The sequence below is a fragment of the Lontra canadensis genome, unplaced genomic scaffold, assembly GCF_010015895.1.
Source record: "Lontra canadensis isolate GAN:19392208 unplaced genomic scaffold, GSC_riverotter_1.0 scaffold78, whole genome shotgun sequence".
Taxonomy (NCBI): Eukaryota; Metazoa; Chordata; class Mammalia; order Carnivora; family Mustelidae; genus Lontra; species Lontra canadensis.
Genome location: NW_022631072.1, coordinates 2,410,466 through 2,427,702, shown reverse-complemented (window position 1 = coordinate 2,427,702; position 17,237 = coordinate 2,410,466).

Below are 17,237 nucleotides of genomic sequence, written 5' to 3'. Positions count from 1 at the left end.
CTAGCTATCGGCTCCAGGAATCAGAGCTCCTGGTTGGCACAAGAACATCAGAGCTACCACATACCTACTTAATAAAACTTAATAGCAAATACATTAGACCATGTGGTTTGTCTGTGCAGATTTACCACCAGTGTACATGGAGTCTCCTGTAAGATTTTTGAAATAATGAAAATATTCCCTGGAGTCCTGTAAGGGCTGCAAAGAGTTCAGGAAATGCCACACTGGGGAAGCACAGACGACTCCTTTCCACATAAGCAATGCCCTCATCCCTGTAACCCTGAGTTCACAGCCAGGGTCCAACGCATAAGCTGAGGTTGAATAAACATTTGCTGAATTGAACTAAATTAAGTGTAACCTTGCACTATTCACATATCTCAAACTGAATTTCTTCACCTGTAAAATAAAGAGTTAAGCTAGATCCATGGTTTTTGGTCCTGACTGTTGGAGAATCACCTGGGAGGGCATACGAAAGCACTGATGTTCCAGCTCCACTCGAGATTTTGGTCTGAGACAGGTTCCAGGCTTTGCTACTCTTTTCTTTTTAACCCCCAGTGATTCCAAAGTGAAGCTAGAGTTGAAAACCACTAATCAGCGTTTCTCAGAAGTTTGTTCTCTGGACCAGCAGCGTCAGTCTATAAACACCTCAAGGTCATTCAGAAAATACACTTCCATTTTACACAAAGATACAGGCAGATTAGAAATATTTCCCGCAGTACAATAACTCGATTCATTAGCATATTTAATTTCTCACAAACCCTTAGACACATATGTTTCAGTTGGTTCACGTGTGATTGCCTGGTGGAAACCCCTCACCTCATTTCCCAAACCCCTTGCCACCCACTTGAACCAAATCTCCTGGGAGGGGAAGGTGAGCAATATGCCAAAACTGATAAGTCATAGGCGGCAATTCTCTATCCCCCTTCTTTACCTCCTGGAGGCATTTCTAGGGGCATTGCGGCTGTCATCTTCAAAAATTAGTATGCAAGGAAAAATTAGAAAAGGGAGCTTCTAGTTGAAGTAAATGGAGAAAAGCTTAATTTTCCTTCTCATCTGATTAGGTACCTAGATTTGGAAATCTATAAACGTGTCCAGGTCTGCATGCTCCAAAATACTTTTTAAAGGTCATTTACATAATTCTGTCAAGAATGCTCTATGGGTAGAGGATCAAAGGCATCGCCCTTTCTCCCACACCCATCTTCCTGTCCCAAGATTAGCTTCCTTTGCCTGTTCTGCGAGCTAATGGACACTTTGCTTTAAAGCTAACATGGTGCTGGTAACATTCTTCTCTGTGGATTTGGAATTTTAATTCAAAGATTATGCAACCACTTTTTTTTTTTTTTTAGGAAGCAATTTATTTTGAGGGCAAAGTGCCCTGTCTTCGGCTAAGCAGTCTTCTTTTCAGCTATTTTGCAAGCAAGAAGGAATAAAGCTTTCTAAGAACAAAAGTGTGCATTTCTCCCATATCACCCTCTCTGATGATTTTTACTCAAAGGAGGTCCTCAATCTCATTTCTGAAATAGTCTCTCGAGAATGTTTTAAATGTTTCAGAGAACGAACACGTCTCTGGTGTGACGTTCGTGTTCATGACATTTGTGCACTTGTGAAGAAAGAGATAAACAATTACCACAGTGGAGAGAAAAGTAATTTTAAACCCATCAATATATGCATGGAGAGGAATGTCTCTGTGTGTCTATTACGTGTCAGGGAACCAGTGTAGCCTCCCTGTTGGAATCCAAGAAATGTTGGTGCAACTTCAGGTTCTCTCACTTACCAGTTGTCCGATCATGGGTAGATAATTTGCCCTTTCTCCATTCTTGCTTCCTTGTCTATAAAAAGGATACGACTACTAAGCATTTCATGAGCTGTTGTCAGTATTAAATAAATGATATAAAGTTCTTAGTTTCGTGACTTAATAAGTAACCTCTCCATCAAGGTTGTAAGAAGATGCTGGTGGTGGTGGTTAGACATGTGGGTTTTCCAGGTAGCCCAGGTAGCACCGTGAATCAAAGACATCCTTTGATTTACTTATCTAGTGATGGTGACATGTATGTGCTAGTGTGCTGATAAGTATTTAACAAGAGACTCATAGGCAAGGAGCGGGGTTGGGAAAGAAAAGCCCTGATGTATCACATCTCCTTGGTGTAAATACTCCCTCCATGGCCAGTTTCAGTCTACTGACACAGCATGACATGACTGAACAATAAGTTGGAAAGAGACACACACTATGACCCTGGGCACTGGCTCCAACTCACCCCTGCATATATCCAACAGCTCTTGGTACCAGCAGCATGGGATTGCTCAGCATGACACAGATCACTATCCCTCAGAAGAAGCTAAATGGTTCACAAAGGTTAAATTTGTCCATATTTGGGGCACCTGGGTGGCTCAGTTGATTAAGCCTCTGCCTTCAGCTCAGGTCATGACCTCAGGGTCCTGGGATCAAGTCCCACATTGGGCACTCTGCTCAGCAGGGAGCCTGCTTCCCCCTCTCTCTCTGCCTGCCTCTCTGCCTACTTGTAATCTCTGTCTGTCAAATAAATAAATAAAATCTTTAAAAATAAATAAATACGTGCATCTGAATGTTTATAGCAGCGATGTCCACAATAGCCAAACTATGGAAAGAACCTAGATGTCCATCAACAGATGAATGGATAGAGAAGATGTGGTATGTATATACAATGGAATACTATGCAGTCATCAAAAGAAATGAAATCTTGCCATTTGCGATGACGTGGATGGAACTGGAGGGTATTATGCTTAGCGAAATAAGTCAATTGGAGAAAGACAACTATCGTATGGTCTCCCTGATATGAGGAAGTGGAGATGCAATGTGGGGGGCTTCGGGGGGAGGAAAAGAATAAATGAAACAAGATGGGATTGGGAGGGAGACAAACCATAAGAGACTCTTAATGTCACAAAACAAACTGAGCGTAGCCGGGGGGATTGGCGTGGGGGGGGGGGGGGGGAGAGGGTTGTGAGGTTACGGACATTGGGGAGGGTATGTGCTATGGTGAGTGCTGTGAAGTGCGTAAACCTGGTGATTCACAGACCTGTACCCCTGGGGCTAATAATACATTATATGTTTATAAAAAAATTTAAAAATTCTATAATAAAAAATAAATAAATAAATGTGTCCATATTTGCATTATACATGAAGTAGCTAGGAAAAAAAAAAAACCTGAAGACTATGGCTGAGGCTCATCTTGGAAGGTCTTCCTCGACAGAAGAACCATGTGATACTGAAACAGAGAGAGGCCAGAGATACCATCCAGCCTCTGGTGCCATCCCTAATTCAGAAAGAAAATTGAGCATCAAGGATTGACATTAGGCAATCCCCCAACCCTACTGCTAGTTTCTAATAGTGCTGCCATTAGCTACATCTCCTTGACTCCTACCTTCTTTCTGCCAGCAGAATTTATGCAGTCTCAGGGTACTCGGGGGCAGAACTCAATAATAAAGGAGGAATCTGTACTTGCTTGCTGTGGTGCATTTCTCTATTCACTTGAACACAATGAAAAAGGTCGTTTTAATCAGTCAAGACTTTTCCCAAATGCCCACATTTGGACTTAGCTCTAAGACTGCCATATCATTGAGATAGATGTAATGAGATGCTCTGGGTATAAAAAGAAAGGAACTGGGGCGCCTGGGTGGCTCAGTGGGTTAAGCCGCTGCCTTCGGCTCAGGTCATGATCTCAGGGTCCTGGGATCGAGTCCCGCATCGGGCTCTCTGCTCAGCAGGGAGCCTGCTTCCCTCTCTCTCTCTCTCTACCTGCCTCTCCATCTACTTGTGATCTCTGTCTGTCAAATAAATAAATAAAATCTTAAAAAAAAAAAAAAAAGAAAGGAACTGACCAATTGGACTTTAATAGATGGAGGTCATTGGTAATATAGTTGACCCTTGAACGATGTGGTGGTTAGGGGCACCAACCCTCTGTACAGTCAAAAATCCACATAAAACTTTTGACTCTCCCCAAATTTAACTATGTATAGCCTACTGTTAACTAGAAGCCTTACCAATAATATAGTTGATTACCACATATTTTGTGTGTTACAGGTGTTCCATACTATTTTCTTACAGTAAACCTACAGAAAAGAAAAGGTTATTAAGATAATCATAAGGAGGAGAAACATCTGCAGTACTGTGTTTTTCCAAAATCTGCATATAAGTGGCCCTGTGCGGCTAAAACCCATGTTGTTCAGGGGTCAACTGTATTTCCAACAACAGTTTCAGTGCAAGAGTAGGGAAGAAAACCTGACTGAAATGAATTAAAGAGAGAATATGAGATTAAGAAGTGAAGATTACAAGTATCGAGCATTCTTTTAAGGAAGGGGACCTTTTTTAAGGATGGGAGATACTTCACAATGTTTGTCTGCTGATGTAAATAACCTAGCAGAGGGGAACTTTTACGTTGAGAAAAGGTATAACCACAGGGGCAATATTCTTGAGTAGATGAGAGAATGTGAGTCCAGTGGACCAGGTGAAGTGATAATGGCAGCTAATTGTCCCTCCACTGTGGAGGAAGAAGATAGCACACAGAAGCAAAAATGTGACTGGCTTGGAAAATGAAGTGAGGAACTATGTCAGAGCTCTCTACTTCTATTTCTATTTCTCTGTAGCTTCTATTTCTACAACTGAAATAAGATGCAAGGTCATCTAAGAGTGATGATCTACGATTAAGCTAAGGATGAGAATGAGTCAAGGAGTGTGGAGATTTGGTAAGAGAGAATAATTATGGCTATGGTATTAACTGACCCACCTAGGAGGGAAGTGAGATTCTTGAAGGAAGATCTTGAGGAGAGGGTAGGGTGTGGGACTGCATTGTCTATGTGAATATCGTGTGATGTTACCAATCATGATGACAGAATTAGTGGGAGAAAGAAGATACACGAAGTACTTACATCTTTAATGAATTAGGGAGAGAGTGTCTGGAAGGGGAATAGTTGATTCCCACATGGAGAAATTGTAGCAGATGGTGTAGGCTAAAGCAGGCATGTAAGAGAACCTGTGTATACTGAATGTCAGAGTGTTGAAATTGAATAAGATAAAGGAATAAAGTAAACACACATATATACATAAACATGTAAGTGCACACACACAAAAACATAGAAATGCACAAATACACATGTATACACGACCATAAATGCACACATTACCCTCCAGCCTTCCTCCTCTCAATACAAAAACAGATTTAAGGAGCACCTAGGTGGCTCAGTGAGTTAAGCATCTGCGCCAGGCTCAGGTCATGATCTAAGTCTGGCTCCCTGCTCAGTGGGGAGTCTGCTTCTCCCTCTGCCCCTCACCCTGTCATGCTTGCTCCCCCCAAAAAATAAATAAAAATCTCTAAACAAACAAATGAAAAAAAAACAGATTTAAAAGCTCTGGCTCCTCTGACACCTTGATAGTATTTGATTGCCAATAATCTGACCTCATACACATATGAAAAAAGTTAAAGACATAACATCAAAGTACATTTTCCTTCCTCTCTTTCTTATCCATTTATCTTGTACCTTTTCCCTTTCTTCCTCACCTTCCTTTTTATCATGTATAAAACAGAACCACATTCTGTGCATCCTGGATCCCCAAGAATCAGAAGACTTATCCTTAACAATGCTGTTGCTTCTTCTCAGTTTGATTTCTGGTGGGTGGGGAATTCAGGGGCAATGGTAGCAGGGCTCCCAACGCCAGCTTGCTCAAAATCTTCCCTGAGCCTCCCTGCAGAGTGTAGGAGCATGATGCTAAGGAAAAACAAGCAGGAACTGGATCCACAGCAGGGATGTTGTTAACCACAGGTTGTGACTGATTCATAGATTGTGAAATCTATTAAATGGGTCTTAACTAGCACTTTTTAAAAACAAGATTTTAAAAATCGGATGGAAAATTATCAGAGTACATAAATGTAAGGAGGACACAATTTGGGAGGGGACATAAGTTTATATGAAGATTACATATAAATTTATATGGGTATATATCATATATAAATATTCATATTCATACACTTAGATGTAATGAGTCATGATGTAAAATATACTATGGGTCACACAGTCAACAGTGTGAAAGCAACTGCCCTTATGAATCCTATCTGCTCTGACAGCTGCCAAACTCTAAATTCTTTTTATAAGAAGTAGATTCCAGAAACTGTATCTCCCTAACCTCTCTCCACATCTCAGCCTGTATGCTCACCTGTGTACTGAGAATCTCACCACCTCCTGTATTCTAGTTGATCAAAGCAACTACTATTTCCACTCTGACCCCCAGCCTCCTCCAGACCTGACTATGTGTCTAAAAGAATTCATCCATTTGGTCAAATGCAAACCTCCAGTTAGCCAGTCAGTTGTGTTTAGACTCTCCTCCTCTACACCTGTTCCTCTTTTGTCCATCCATCTAAACGCCACCACCCTCTTTTGCCCCTTGTACTGTCGTAATATTTTCTTACCAGGTGTCCCAGTCTATGATCTAAGGTATGTAGCCCACATACCATGGCCACTTAAATTCTCTAAATCACCATGTTTATGCTGTTGGTCAAAAACATTCATTAGTTCCCTAAAATTTATCAAATAAAACCCAAACATTTATTTACAGGCTGCTGAATTATTGATACCTGGAGCTCAGAGACCTTGCCATCTTTTAGGATCCCTCTTTCTACCTAACAGGGTGATTATATATACTGGGCACATATTATTTGAAGAATAAATAATACACTTAAAATTGTTATTAAACCATCAGTGTATAAAATGAAAATAAACTTCTCCTTACGAATTAATAATTATATTAATCAGAACTTCATCTGATCCAACACCTCAAATTCTTAAGAAGGCTGAGAAAAGATGAGATCAGCTGACATTATATTCTGAGCTACCTAGGTAAATACCATTCCCTCAATGCAATATACATAGGAGCATGGCATTAAAAATGAATGAATGGATTCATTTGTATTAACAAATAAAATGACTATTGTCCATGACATCAGCACTGTATAGATTTCCGTTAAATTATTTAACTTCAAACAATGGTCAGTTCTAAGAAAGGGTACAAAATCAGGGTTTTTAATATATGTAAATAAGTTAGACTGTCTGAAACAAGTGGCTCAAGACTTTCCTCCTATATTGCACATATATATTTGTCCAAACTATGGGGAGATGATTGACAGGATGGCCCAAAATTACTTCCACTTCCATAAAAAAGGACATATTAAGCAATAATGGGAAAATAATCTCAATGCACCAACTCTACATTAAAACTAAGCTGAAATCAAAACTGACAGCTCAGTTCCAAAATGCACATTCAGTCTAATGGGAGAGAATGTTGGCAGAAAATAATTACTCACTATTCTCACCCTGTTTTCAGTGAAATTAACATGAAAATCTTTCAAGTTGTTGTTGGAGGAAAATTCAACACACAGGTTAATCTTATCTTTAATTATAAAAAAGCAAGGCACGTATTTTTTAACATGCAAATTCAATTGTATATTACTCAGTGTGAGGAAGGTTTGCCATCATGGAGAAAAATACCTTTCTTTCAGAACAATGGTACCAGGTGCTAACAAATGCATTTCTATTTTTGGTTGTAATTTAATTCTTCTCACAAAGAAATGTGCAAGACAGCAACAAAGATAAGAGAAAATTACATCTAAATTTTGTTTCACTTTAGCATTAACTAACTAGATGGATACCTAGGGATCTTTGTAGGAAAAGAATTCTAATTTTTAAAATATTTTCCAATAGGATGCTTAAGAGTCATGTAGCATTTTATAATTTATAAAGCTTTTCGAAGATACTGCCACACCCTCTTTTCTGAACTTGCAAAAGTTTTAGGTCTGTTACACTGATGTGATGCATTGTGATGTCATCAAAAATGATGTTGCAGAAAAATATTTATGACAGATATTGAAAATAATGTCAATCTTACAGAAGTTTACTAGAATAGGAGTGGCAGAAAACTCTCTAGATTACTCTTCCTCGCATTTTCCTTCTGGCTGCTCTGACATTATCTCCTCCAAGCAGAATGGCTCAATAGCACAAGACAATTGCAGGAGGGTTTTGCTCTTGCTGTCTCTGTTCTTGTTTTTGATCTACAATAATCTCCATAGAATAAACTCTGTGATTTCTCTGCTAACTCCCAATGTAGGTAACTGTTCCTTGAGGAGACTCATAGTACAATGATAAGAGCTAGGCTGCCGGCATTGAAATTTAGCTCTGCCACTCAACTGTGTGTCCTTGGGCAAGTTACTTAACCTCTCTGTATAAATGTATGAAATATATGAGAATATTTTCTACCTCAGAGGATTGCTTTGAGGATTAAATGATGTGCCTAAAACATTTAGTGGCTGCCAAGTAGTCAATAGTCATCTGGGGTGTTTTTTTGTACAAAGTGCAAGGTCAAGTCTCTTGGTGGCATCATAAATTATGGATTATAAAGAAAGACAGTGCTCTTGTGTTAAAGCAACAGGAAGCTCTCCTTATGCCTTTCTTGTCCTATAAGCGTTAGGAGGGGAACAATTGTGCAGAGTTGACAATACATTAAGGTAGAAGGAGCATTAAAACTTACAAAATCTTTATGAATGCTTCTCTCTTTTACAAGTGGAGTGAGGTTTGAACCAAATCTCACTTGCAAAGCCTACCTCTCACCATATAGTAGATGACCATACAATCTATGACTCTATTGGCCAGTCACTATCTCCCTTTAAGTAGCCAGAGGACCTCAAAGAACCATAATAACTAGAAAGAGAGAGAGAGATGTCTCTTGTGGCTCTACCAATGGGATAATGTCCAATTGTGTTGACAAGTAAAAAAGCAGGTCACCAAAAATTACAGAGTTTACCCTCAATTAACCTAAAATATTAATATTAATTTTTGAGTGATCAGACTATGTGAAACATATTTTTTTTATTTTGGGATAATTTTAGATTTATAGAAAAGTTGGGAAGACAGTAGGGAGAGCTCCCATTTCCCTCCAATGTCAACATCTTCCATAACTGGTACATTTGTTAAAACTGATATATTGATATTACTTTGCCTTTATCCATCATGTCTCTTTAATTTCACTGGTCTATGACAGGTTCTTAGTCTTTCTTTGTTTAGCATAACCTTGGCAGTTTTGATGAGTACTGGCCAGGTGTTTTGTAGACTGTGCCTCAATCTGGATTTTTCCTGTTCTTTTCTCATGTTTAGACTGAGGTTATAGGTTTTCAAGAAGAACACCAGAAAGATAAAGTGGCTTTCTCATTACATCAAATCAGGGGTATATGACAACAACATGACTTATCACTGGTGATGTTAACCTTGACCACTTGGCTAAAGTGGGGTCTCCCAGGTATCTCCACTGCAAAGCTACTATTGTTTCCTTTCCGGAGCAAAATCTCAGGAGAGGGGTACTTGCTGCAATTGGGATGCCATGCTTCTAGGTCCTATCAGACCTGATCAGAAGACAGAGCTGGGAAATAGTATGAGTGACTTCTATTTTCTTTTTTTCTTGTTTATAGTTTCTAAATTTCCTGCTAATAATGCTGTTTGTTTCCTATTGCTGCTTTAACAAAATACCACAACTGAGTACCTTAAAGCAACATAAATTTATTATCCCACATCTTACAGTTCTATAGTTTACAGATACAATATGGATCTTACTGGCCAAAAATCAAGGAGTCAGAAGGGTTGTGTTCCTTTCTGGAGACTCTGGGGCAGAGAGAGAATCCACTTTCTTTCCTCTTTCAGCTTCTAAACATGCCCATATTCCTTGGCTCCTACCAGCTTCCTCTGTCTTCAAAACCAACAACAATGGATCAGGTTCCTCTCACATGGCATCATCTGACCTGTTGTTCTGCTTCCCTCTTCTACTTTTAAGGACATTTGTGATTACATTGGGCCCAGTGAGATAATCCAAGATAATCTCCCCATTTCAAGCGCAGTTGATTAGGAACCTTAATTCCTTTTTACCATGTAAGGTAACACATTCCCAAGTTCTGGGGATGTGAACATCTTTGAGGGGTTGAGGAAGCATTATTCTGCTTATTACAAATGTGAATTATTTTGTAACATGAAAACACATAAGTAATCATAAACTAGTCATTCATAAAACTTTCATCTAACCAGTACATTGTTTTGCTCTGTAAATTAAAAAAAGTACACTTTTCTCAAGAAAATTTCTTTTGCATCTCGTGAAATGACGTCAAAATGTATTGATTTGGTTTTAAAAAGTTACAATTAAAAAGTTACAATGTCTATTATATTGCAATAAATATATATAAATCTACAATGACCATTATACAAATGGTATCCCCTTAAATATGGTGCCCTTACAATGTGGATGGTCTGCTGTAGTATCCACAGTAGCGACAGCAGAGTTAAGTGGACTGTTGCAAACCAGGCCCCACATTAGGAGCTTATCATACATAAATTTATTCAGTGTTCTTCATACTCTGCTAGGTGAGGATTAATATCCCACTTAATTTAGATGAGATTTGGGATGCCTGGGTGACTCAGTCAGTTAAGCATCTGCCTTTAGCTCAGGTCATGATCGAAGGGTCCTGGGATCAGGTCCAGTGTTGGGCTCCCTGCTTATCTCTGCCCCTTTCCTTCTGTCCCTCCCCTCCATTCTCTCTCAAATAAATAAATAAAATAAAAAAAAAAAACTTTAGATGAGACTAAGTAATTTGCTCAATGCCATATAGCTACTAAGTGTCAAAATTAGAATTAAAACTCAGTAAGCCTAATACCAAAGTATTCATTCTACAGCCATCGCCCTATGTCTTTCAAAAACAAAAAAGAAGTAAAACTGCTGGGCTCCTATAAATGCTGGAAATTCAGGTTCAGAAGATTCCCATTCTTTCTGCTAAACCAGGGTCACCAGATCTCTTTCTCCACGTCACCCCATTCTGCCACAACCACAATTTTGATTTTACTTAAAACAAAGACTAGATTCTTTTTTCTGTTATACCAGCAGCACAACTATTTGTGAAACTATCCCAGAGCCAAATGGAAGTAAGGAATAGAAACCAAAACTACACATGGTTAGTAAACAAGGTTCAATAGGAAAAAATTAAATGAACAAGCATGAGAAAAAATGTTTACCCTCACTAGTTCAAATAAATATAAATTAAAGGAACATTTATGAAGCATTTAGACTGAGAAAAAAGCTGGGATTTTTAAATAGCTCTCCACATTTGGAGTAGTTCCTGTGGAACTGGGATACTCATTTACTTCTGGTGGCAACGGAAATTGGTACATTTTTGTAAAGCAATGGAAAAATAGCAAGAAGTATACAAATTTTCATGAATCTTTTGATCCAGATAGTCCAGAAGTGAAATAAGTAAATTATTCAACAGTATTAAAAATATCTACATGCATAGTATATTTATTGTCAAAAACCTAGAAAACTCCAAATGCCCAACAGCAAAATGGTTTAGTAAGTTATAGTAGTACTTGATGGAAGTAGTACTTTATGTACTTATTAAAATTATAATTACAAAGTAAATGTAGAAATACAGAAAATGTTCATGGTTTATAGTTTAATTGGGAAAAAAAGAATGAAGAGAGGCCAGGATTCTATGACTGTAACTGTAAAAATATGTATTTATTTAGACAAATACTGAATTTTCTCAATTCCAAAAGGCATATTTTTAGCATGTCAACAGTGTGAAATGAGGATACACCTTAACAATCAATATTGTCTTATGTTTAACTGGGAGCATTTTTTCTCTTTTAGAGATACATAAGATAATAATACATTTTTAATTAAGTGAAATGTGGTACTATTAGAAAGTAGGGCAAATAGGAAGCTGTTGTGTTGAGAGATTCTAGGTGTTTCATTTGCCTATGTTCAAAAATAAACTCTTTTCCATAACAACTTTAAAAGAATAACAAATGGATAGCGTTAAATGAGTCTGATGGGTGGTAGAAAATTCTAGAAACAGATGCATTCATAAGGACATTTCATAGATGATGATGACTAAGCCATCTTTTAAGCAGAGAAAGAGTGTGGAAGGAATTCTGAAGGCAGGAACCTACTTTTAGCAAGAAAGAATGAAGAGGAAGGTGGTTTCAAATGTTTTCTAATCTACCTAGTGATTTGTAGGATGCAGTTTTCTTTTATGTACAACTTAAAGAGGATGGGGAATCCTGTGCCAGGGAGTAAAATTTAGAAACAGAAAATGATAGTATCTATATTTCTTATCATCTTTTATTAAAAGTGGGTCAGAATTCAGACATAATTAAATTTGGTATGAAGGATTTGAAGGTAAGTAGTTTTAATCTCACATGGAATTTATTGTCCAAAACAAGAAAACAATGATATAAATACACATGTAGTCAGAAAGAGTCCTCAGTTTTTCAAAACACAAGTAAATGGTGAATATAAAAAATGGGAGCAATATTAGAAAAGAAATAAATGTCAGGATATTTAAAAGTAAAATTTATCACAAACATTTTAAGAGTTTTTAATCAACTATAATTAGAGTAAACAAAGAAATGAGATGTCAATCCATTCTTTTTCTTTTACTTTTTTGTGAGAACATATAATTTAGAGATTTGTTTAGTGAGATTTATTTAAATGTAAGTGAAGTCAAGAGTTAATGCAACTCAGAAAGAGTAACCTAAATGAGAAAACTATTTAACTTGGGAATAAAAAAATTCTGAAATCCATAATCATCAGAAACTAGAAATCCTAATTACAGTAGTTTAATCTAAATTTTCTGTGGCTTCCTCCCTTCCTCAGTAGTGGAGTTCCATTTTTAGTGGGGCACATTGCCTCCAAGACCAGTTTTCATTTCCCAGTTCTTCTGCAGCCTGTGGCCAAGCTCTGAGCAATGTGATATAATCAAAGCCTCATATGACCCAACTGGACCTCTTTAAGACCACCTTTTAGTTATTTATTTTTTTATCAAATTATAGTTGATACACAATGTTATATTAGTTTCAGGTGTACAACATAGCGATTCCATGAGTCAATCCATTAGGCTGTGTTCATCACAAGTGTAGCTACCATCTGTCACCACACAACATTGTTACATATTTCCTGTGATGTATCTCCATGATTTAGTCACTCAGTAACTGGAAGCCTGTATCTCCCATTCCCCATCACCCATTTTGCTCCTTTCCTCAACTCCTTCCACTCTGGTGAGCATCAGTTTGTTTCCTGAATTTATGGGTAAGACCACTCTTTTAAAAAGGAGATGAAGCCTTTTGTCTTCCTCCAGTTTCCTCTGCTGCCAACCTTCGGTGGATATAATGCCTAGAACTCCATGAAGCAACTCAATTCAGGGGTGACACAGTGACTAGGAGCTGGTGCTAAGACTGGCAAAGCAGGATGAATCCTAGGACATGATGACACCACAAGTCTGCTCTCCCAGCTTTGTATGGCCACCCCTAGACATCCATTGCACATCTTCTGTTTTGATTAAGCTATGATTATTCCTGGTATTTGATACAGCTAAATTCAAATCACAAATGATAGGTCAAGTATATGTTAATGTTGCTCCTGCTTTGTCAGGAACTGTTGTAACATTCTTCAGAAAGCAAGTTTTTTTAACCTCATTCTCCAAATTAAAGAATCAATCCATAAGTACCAACATCCATTAAATGTTGCTGTGCTCTATCTTTATGGATTGGCACAAAGGGGAAACAAGATGAGAAGGAACTGCAAAGTAAAAGGAGCATAGTTGGATAAGACGGTAAGGAAGAAAAGAGTCAGCAAGTGGAATGTCTGCTCTTCCCTGCATAATATTTATTAAATACCCCTTTAGCAACTTGAGAGGCAGAACACCAACTTTTAAAGCTTTGGATTTGAAGTCAGAAAACATTCTTAGTTCTAGTGCTAGGACCTTGAGGTCTTTTCTGTAAGCTCTCTTGGTCTCTTTGAATAGTTGACTAGCTACTAATCTCAACTAGGTGGGACAGCTTTAGGGTAAAAGGAAGTAATCTTTGTAGAAATGTCCGTTTTAATAATTTCTATGGGCTCGGACTTCTTGAAATAAGTTAGAAATGCTCTCCCTACTAAATCTTCTCTTAAACACTGCTCTTTGTCTAGAATACATTTTCTGACCATCCCTTCATTGTCATTTTAAAACATTCCAAAAAGTCCCACTTCATGGATATAATTCTTAGAACCATTTTCCCCTTGGCTTGCAAACTATTTCATGCAGATGCATTTGATTATGGACAATTCTAGTTAGCTTTGATACATCTCTAGTGCTTACTTAATGGTCAATTTCTAAAAAGAAATAAACTTGGGCTTTACTTTCAACTGGCTCCTAGCATGGTTAATTCAACTCATGTTCATTAATCACCAACTATGTGCATATCACTGTGGGAGCGAAACAGATACTTTCTGAGGATGAGGGTGAGGCTGGTAGAGGTGGTTGTAATGAGGATAATTCGCCATACAATGTGACTGAAGGCCAATTAATAATTAATAATGTACCCTCAATTAATAATGAAGGATCCCTCATGAGCTCATAAAAAATGCAATCATGAACTCTATGCCCTTCCCCTCACATCCGAAGTGTGTTGAAGGAGATATTTATGAAGGACTTCTTGATAGTCTTCCCATTCTTTCTCGCATTTCAGGTTTTGCCCTCAAATCAAGCTAATCCCTCAGGAAGGGGCACACTTGTCCTGAGACATAGTGGCCCTTGAGATGGGTCTTGTACAGAATTATGTCTCTGTACTTTACTGAGAAACGATATTAACATCACACAGCTTTGTGCAGTGCTGTTGAGAATATCATCCACTGTCCTTTGGAGAAGTTCCATGAGCAATTTAATTTAGATTTTAATCTAGCAAACTACTTGTTTCTCACCAAGGTTGATATTTTTCTGTTAGACATCAAAACTTTGTCCCAGGCCAACTTTTGTTTTCGTCTAGGTTGCCAGCACGAGCCCAATTTCTTGTTCATCTCTCACAAATATGAAGATCCCTATAGTGTGAACACTGGGATTTCTTCTTATTCCTCTCATCTTCCTGCCCATCTTAACTTTTCTCTTATGCAAACTTATATTTGCCCTAGTTTGAACATTTTTCTCTCCTATCTGTACTTCACTGTTTTGATATATGCATTGGATAAACAACTTAAAATTAGTTACAGAAGAAAAGAATAGATAAGTAAATTAAATTAATATATAAAATAAGGATCCACATTATATATAATTCAGGCAAAGAATGGGCATCCTAAAATATTGTGAGGACCTGAGTCCTAAGGTCATTTCACCCTACAGCATACCTGCCTATCCAGATGCAATGGAGTCTTCCTAAACAACAGCAAATCAGACCCTATACACTAAATACTCTGAAAAATATCCCTGATGCCACTGAGTTGGACAAAAGAAAATCTTTCGCCTCCCAAGAAAATTGGCAGAATCCCACAGGATGAGAACTTCTGGAGGTCCTTGAACTCTGGCTTCAACATACCATGGAAGCAACCTCCACATATGGTGGCAAGAAAACAAATACACTTTGGTGTCTGGCCTGTTCTAGGAAAGTTACCACATGAAACAGGTCTCAGTTGAAGTCAGTTGCTTCGTCTTCAGTTTGTTCAAACAATTGGAAAGCTGACGTCAGGTCAGTTAATAGCTGACTAGGGCCAACTTTTCCATACAACTGCATTCTCAATCAGGTAATCATTAATTAAACATTAAGCACTTACTATTTGTAGAGCACAGCACTAGCTGCTGTGAGGGACATAACTATAATTAAGTCATAAGTTCAATGCCTGGAGAAGCCTGCAATGGACTGAGAAAGACTGAATTAATACTCAAGAACCCATAAATATACAGATAAACCATTCTTCAAATGCTATGCAAGAAGTATAGTGTTTCCATGGGGTGGAATTAGGAAAGGTTTCATGGAGGTTATGAGTTTTAAGATACTCCTTGTAATGTCTAGAACAGATAAAATGAACAAGAGAAGTATGACAGGTAAGGGAAAAAGAATGCACAAAATATGAGAATTACTCGGAAAAGATCCCAAAGCTAACCCTCTTAGACTGCTTCAATAAAGATGGGGAAAAAACCACTTGGAGTGGCATATTCTGTAGAAGAGTGGGGAGTAACACCAGGAAAGAGCATTAGCAGAGACTCCTAATTTTTTTCTTAATTCAATGGAAAGTGAGGTATCCTTGAACATTTCCAAGAAAGGGAATAATGACATCAGAGATCCCTTGAGAGGTTTAATTTGGAACCAATATGAGAGACGAGCTGTGGAGAAAGAGGTAGTGACAAAACATGAAACAAATCCGGTATTCTGTTTGTGTAACAACTCCTCACTGAACGACAAGTGTTGTTTCTACACCAATGGTGTACCATACATAAAGAATCACACCCAGAATGGCCACTAGTAATCCTTGGAATAATTTACTACTGAAACAGAGCTTTAATGATATGCAGCAAAAACAGGTTTCTGAGATACAGAAATCTAGGATTGCATCATCATTTAACTATCTCAGTCATTTCAGTTTAAAAGAAATCAGAGGATCTCCAGCAGTGTCTTTGGAGTTTTTTACTCTAGGAAATCAAAGCAGCAAGAGGTCTGGTTTCCTGAATATTATTGACTAGAAATGTTTACTGCTGCAAATCCCTGCCTTTGCCTTCAAAATTATAAGTGTATTGGTTCCCCTCTAATTCACTAAGTGTTTTTGCTTCATGGCCACCCATCTGAACTACAGAAAAACCAACAAAGCAATTTCCATCACAATCAGAACCAGTCCAAAATTTAGACTTAATGTAAAAAATAATTTATTTCCTGCTTCCTTTTCCTACACACCAAAGAATAATTCTGTTAAAAATACAATTAGCTGCGATCATCAGGCATATTCAAGTCAGCAAGTGTTTACTTAAAGCCTTCTTTGAACGCATTGTTTTTTTTAAAAAGTCTTGTGGTTCCAAATGTACTTGAAATGTGTCCACCAAGGGGTCATTTCCGAATGTAGTTACCCATTTGTAGTTTCATATTGTACACTTGTACATGCCATTATCCCAAATTCTGCTGAAGCTAACCCTTTGAACTGCTTTCAACTCAGGGTGCCCCTCTCATTGTAGTTAAAAGGAATAGATTTCCAAAGTTCTGCATTCATCCCCTTGGTAAGAAGTGGTAATCTTCTTCCTTAATAATATTTTTGAGAACTTTTTAAAGACCTCAAAAGATGAAATTAAAAACCTGTTCCTGCATTTCTTACACACACACACACACACACACACACACACACACAGATTTTTAAGGAAATTTTAAAGGAAATAATACCTTACAAATCAAAT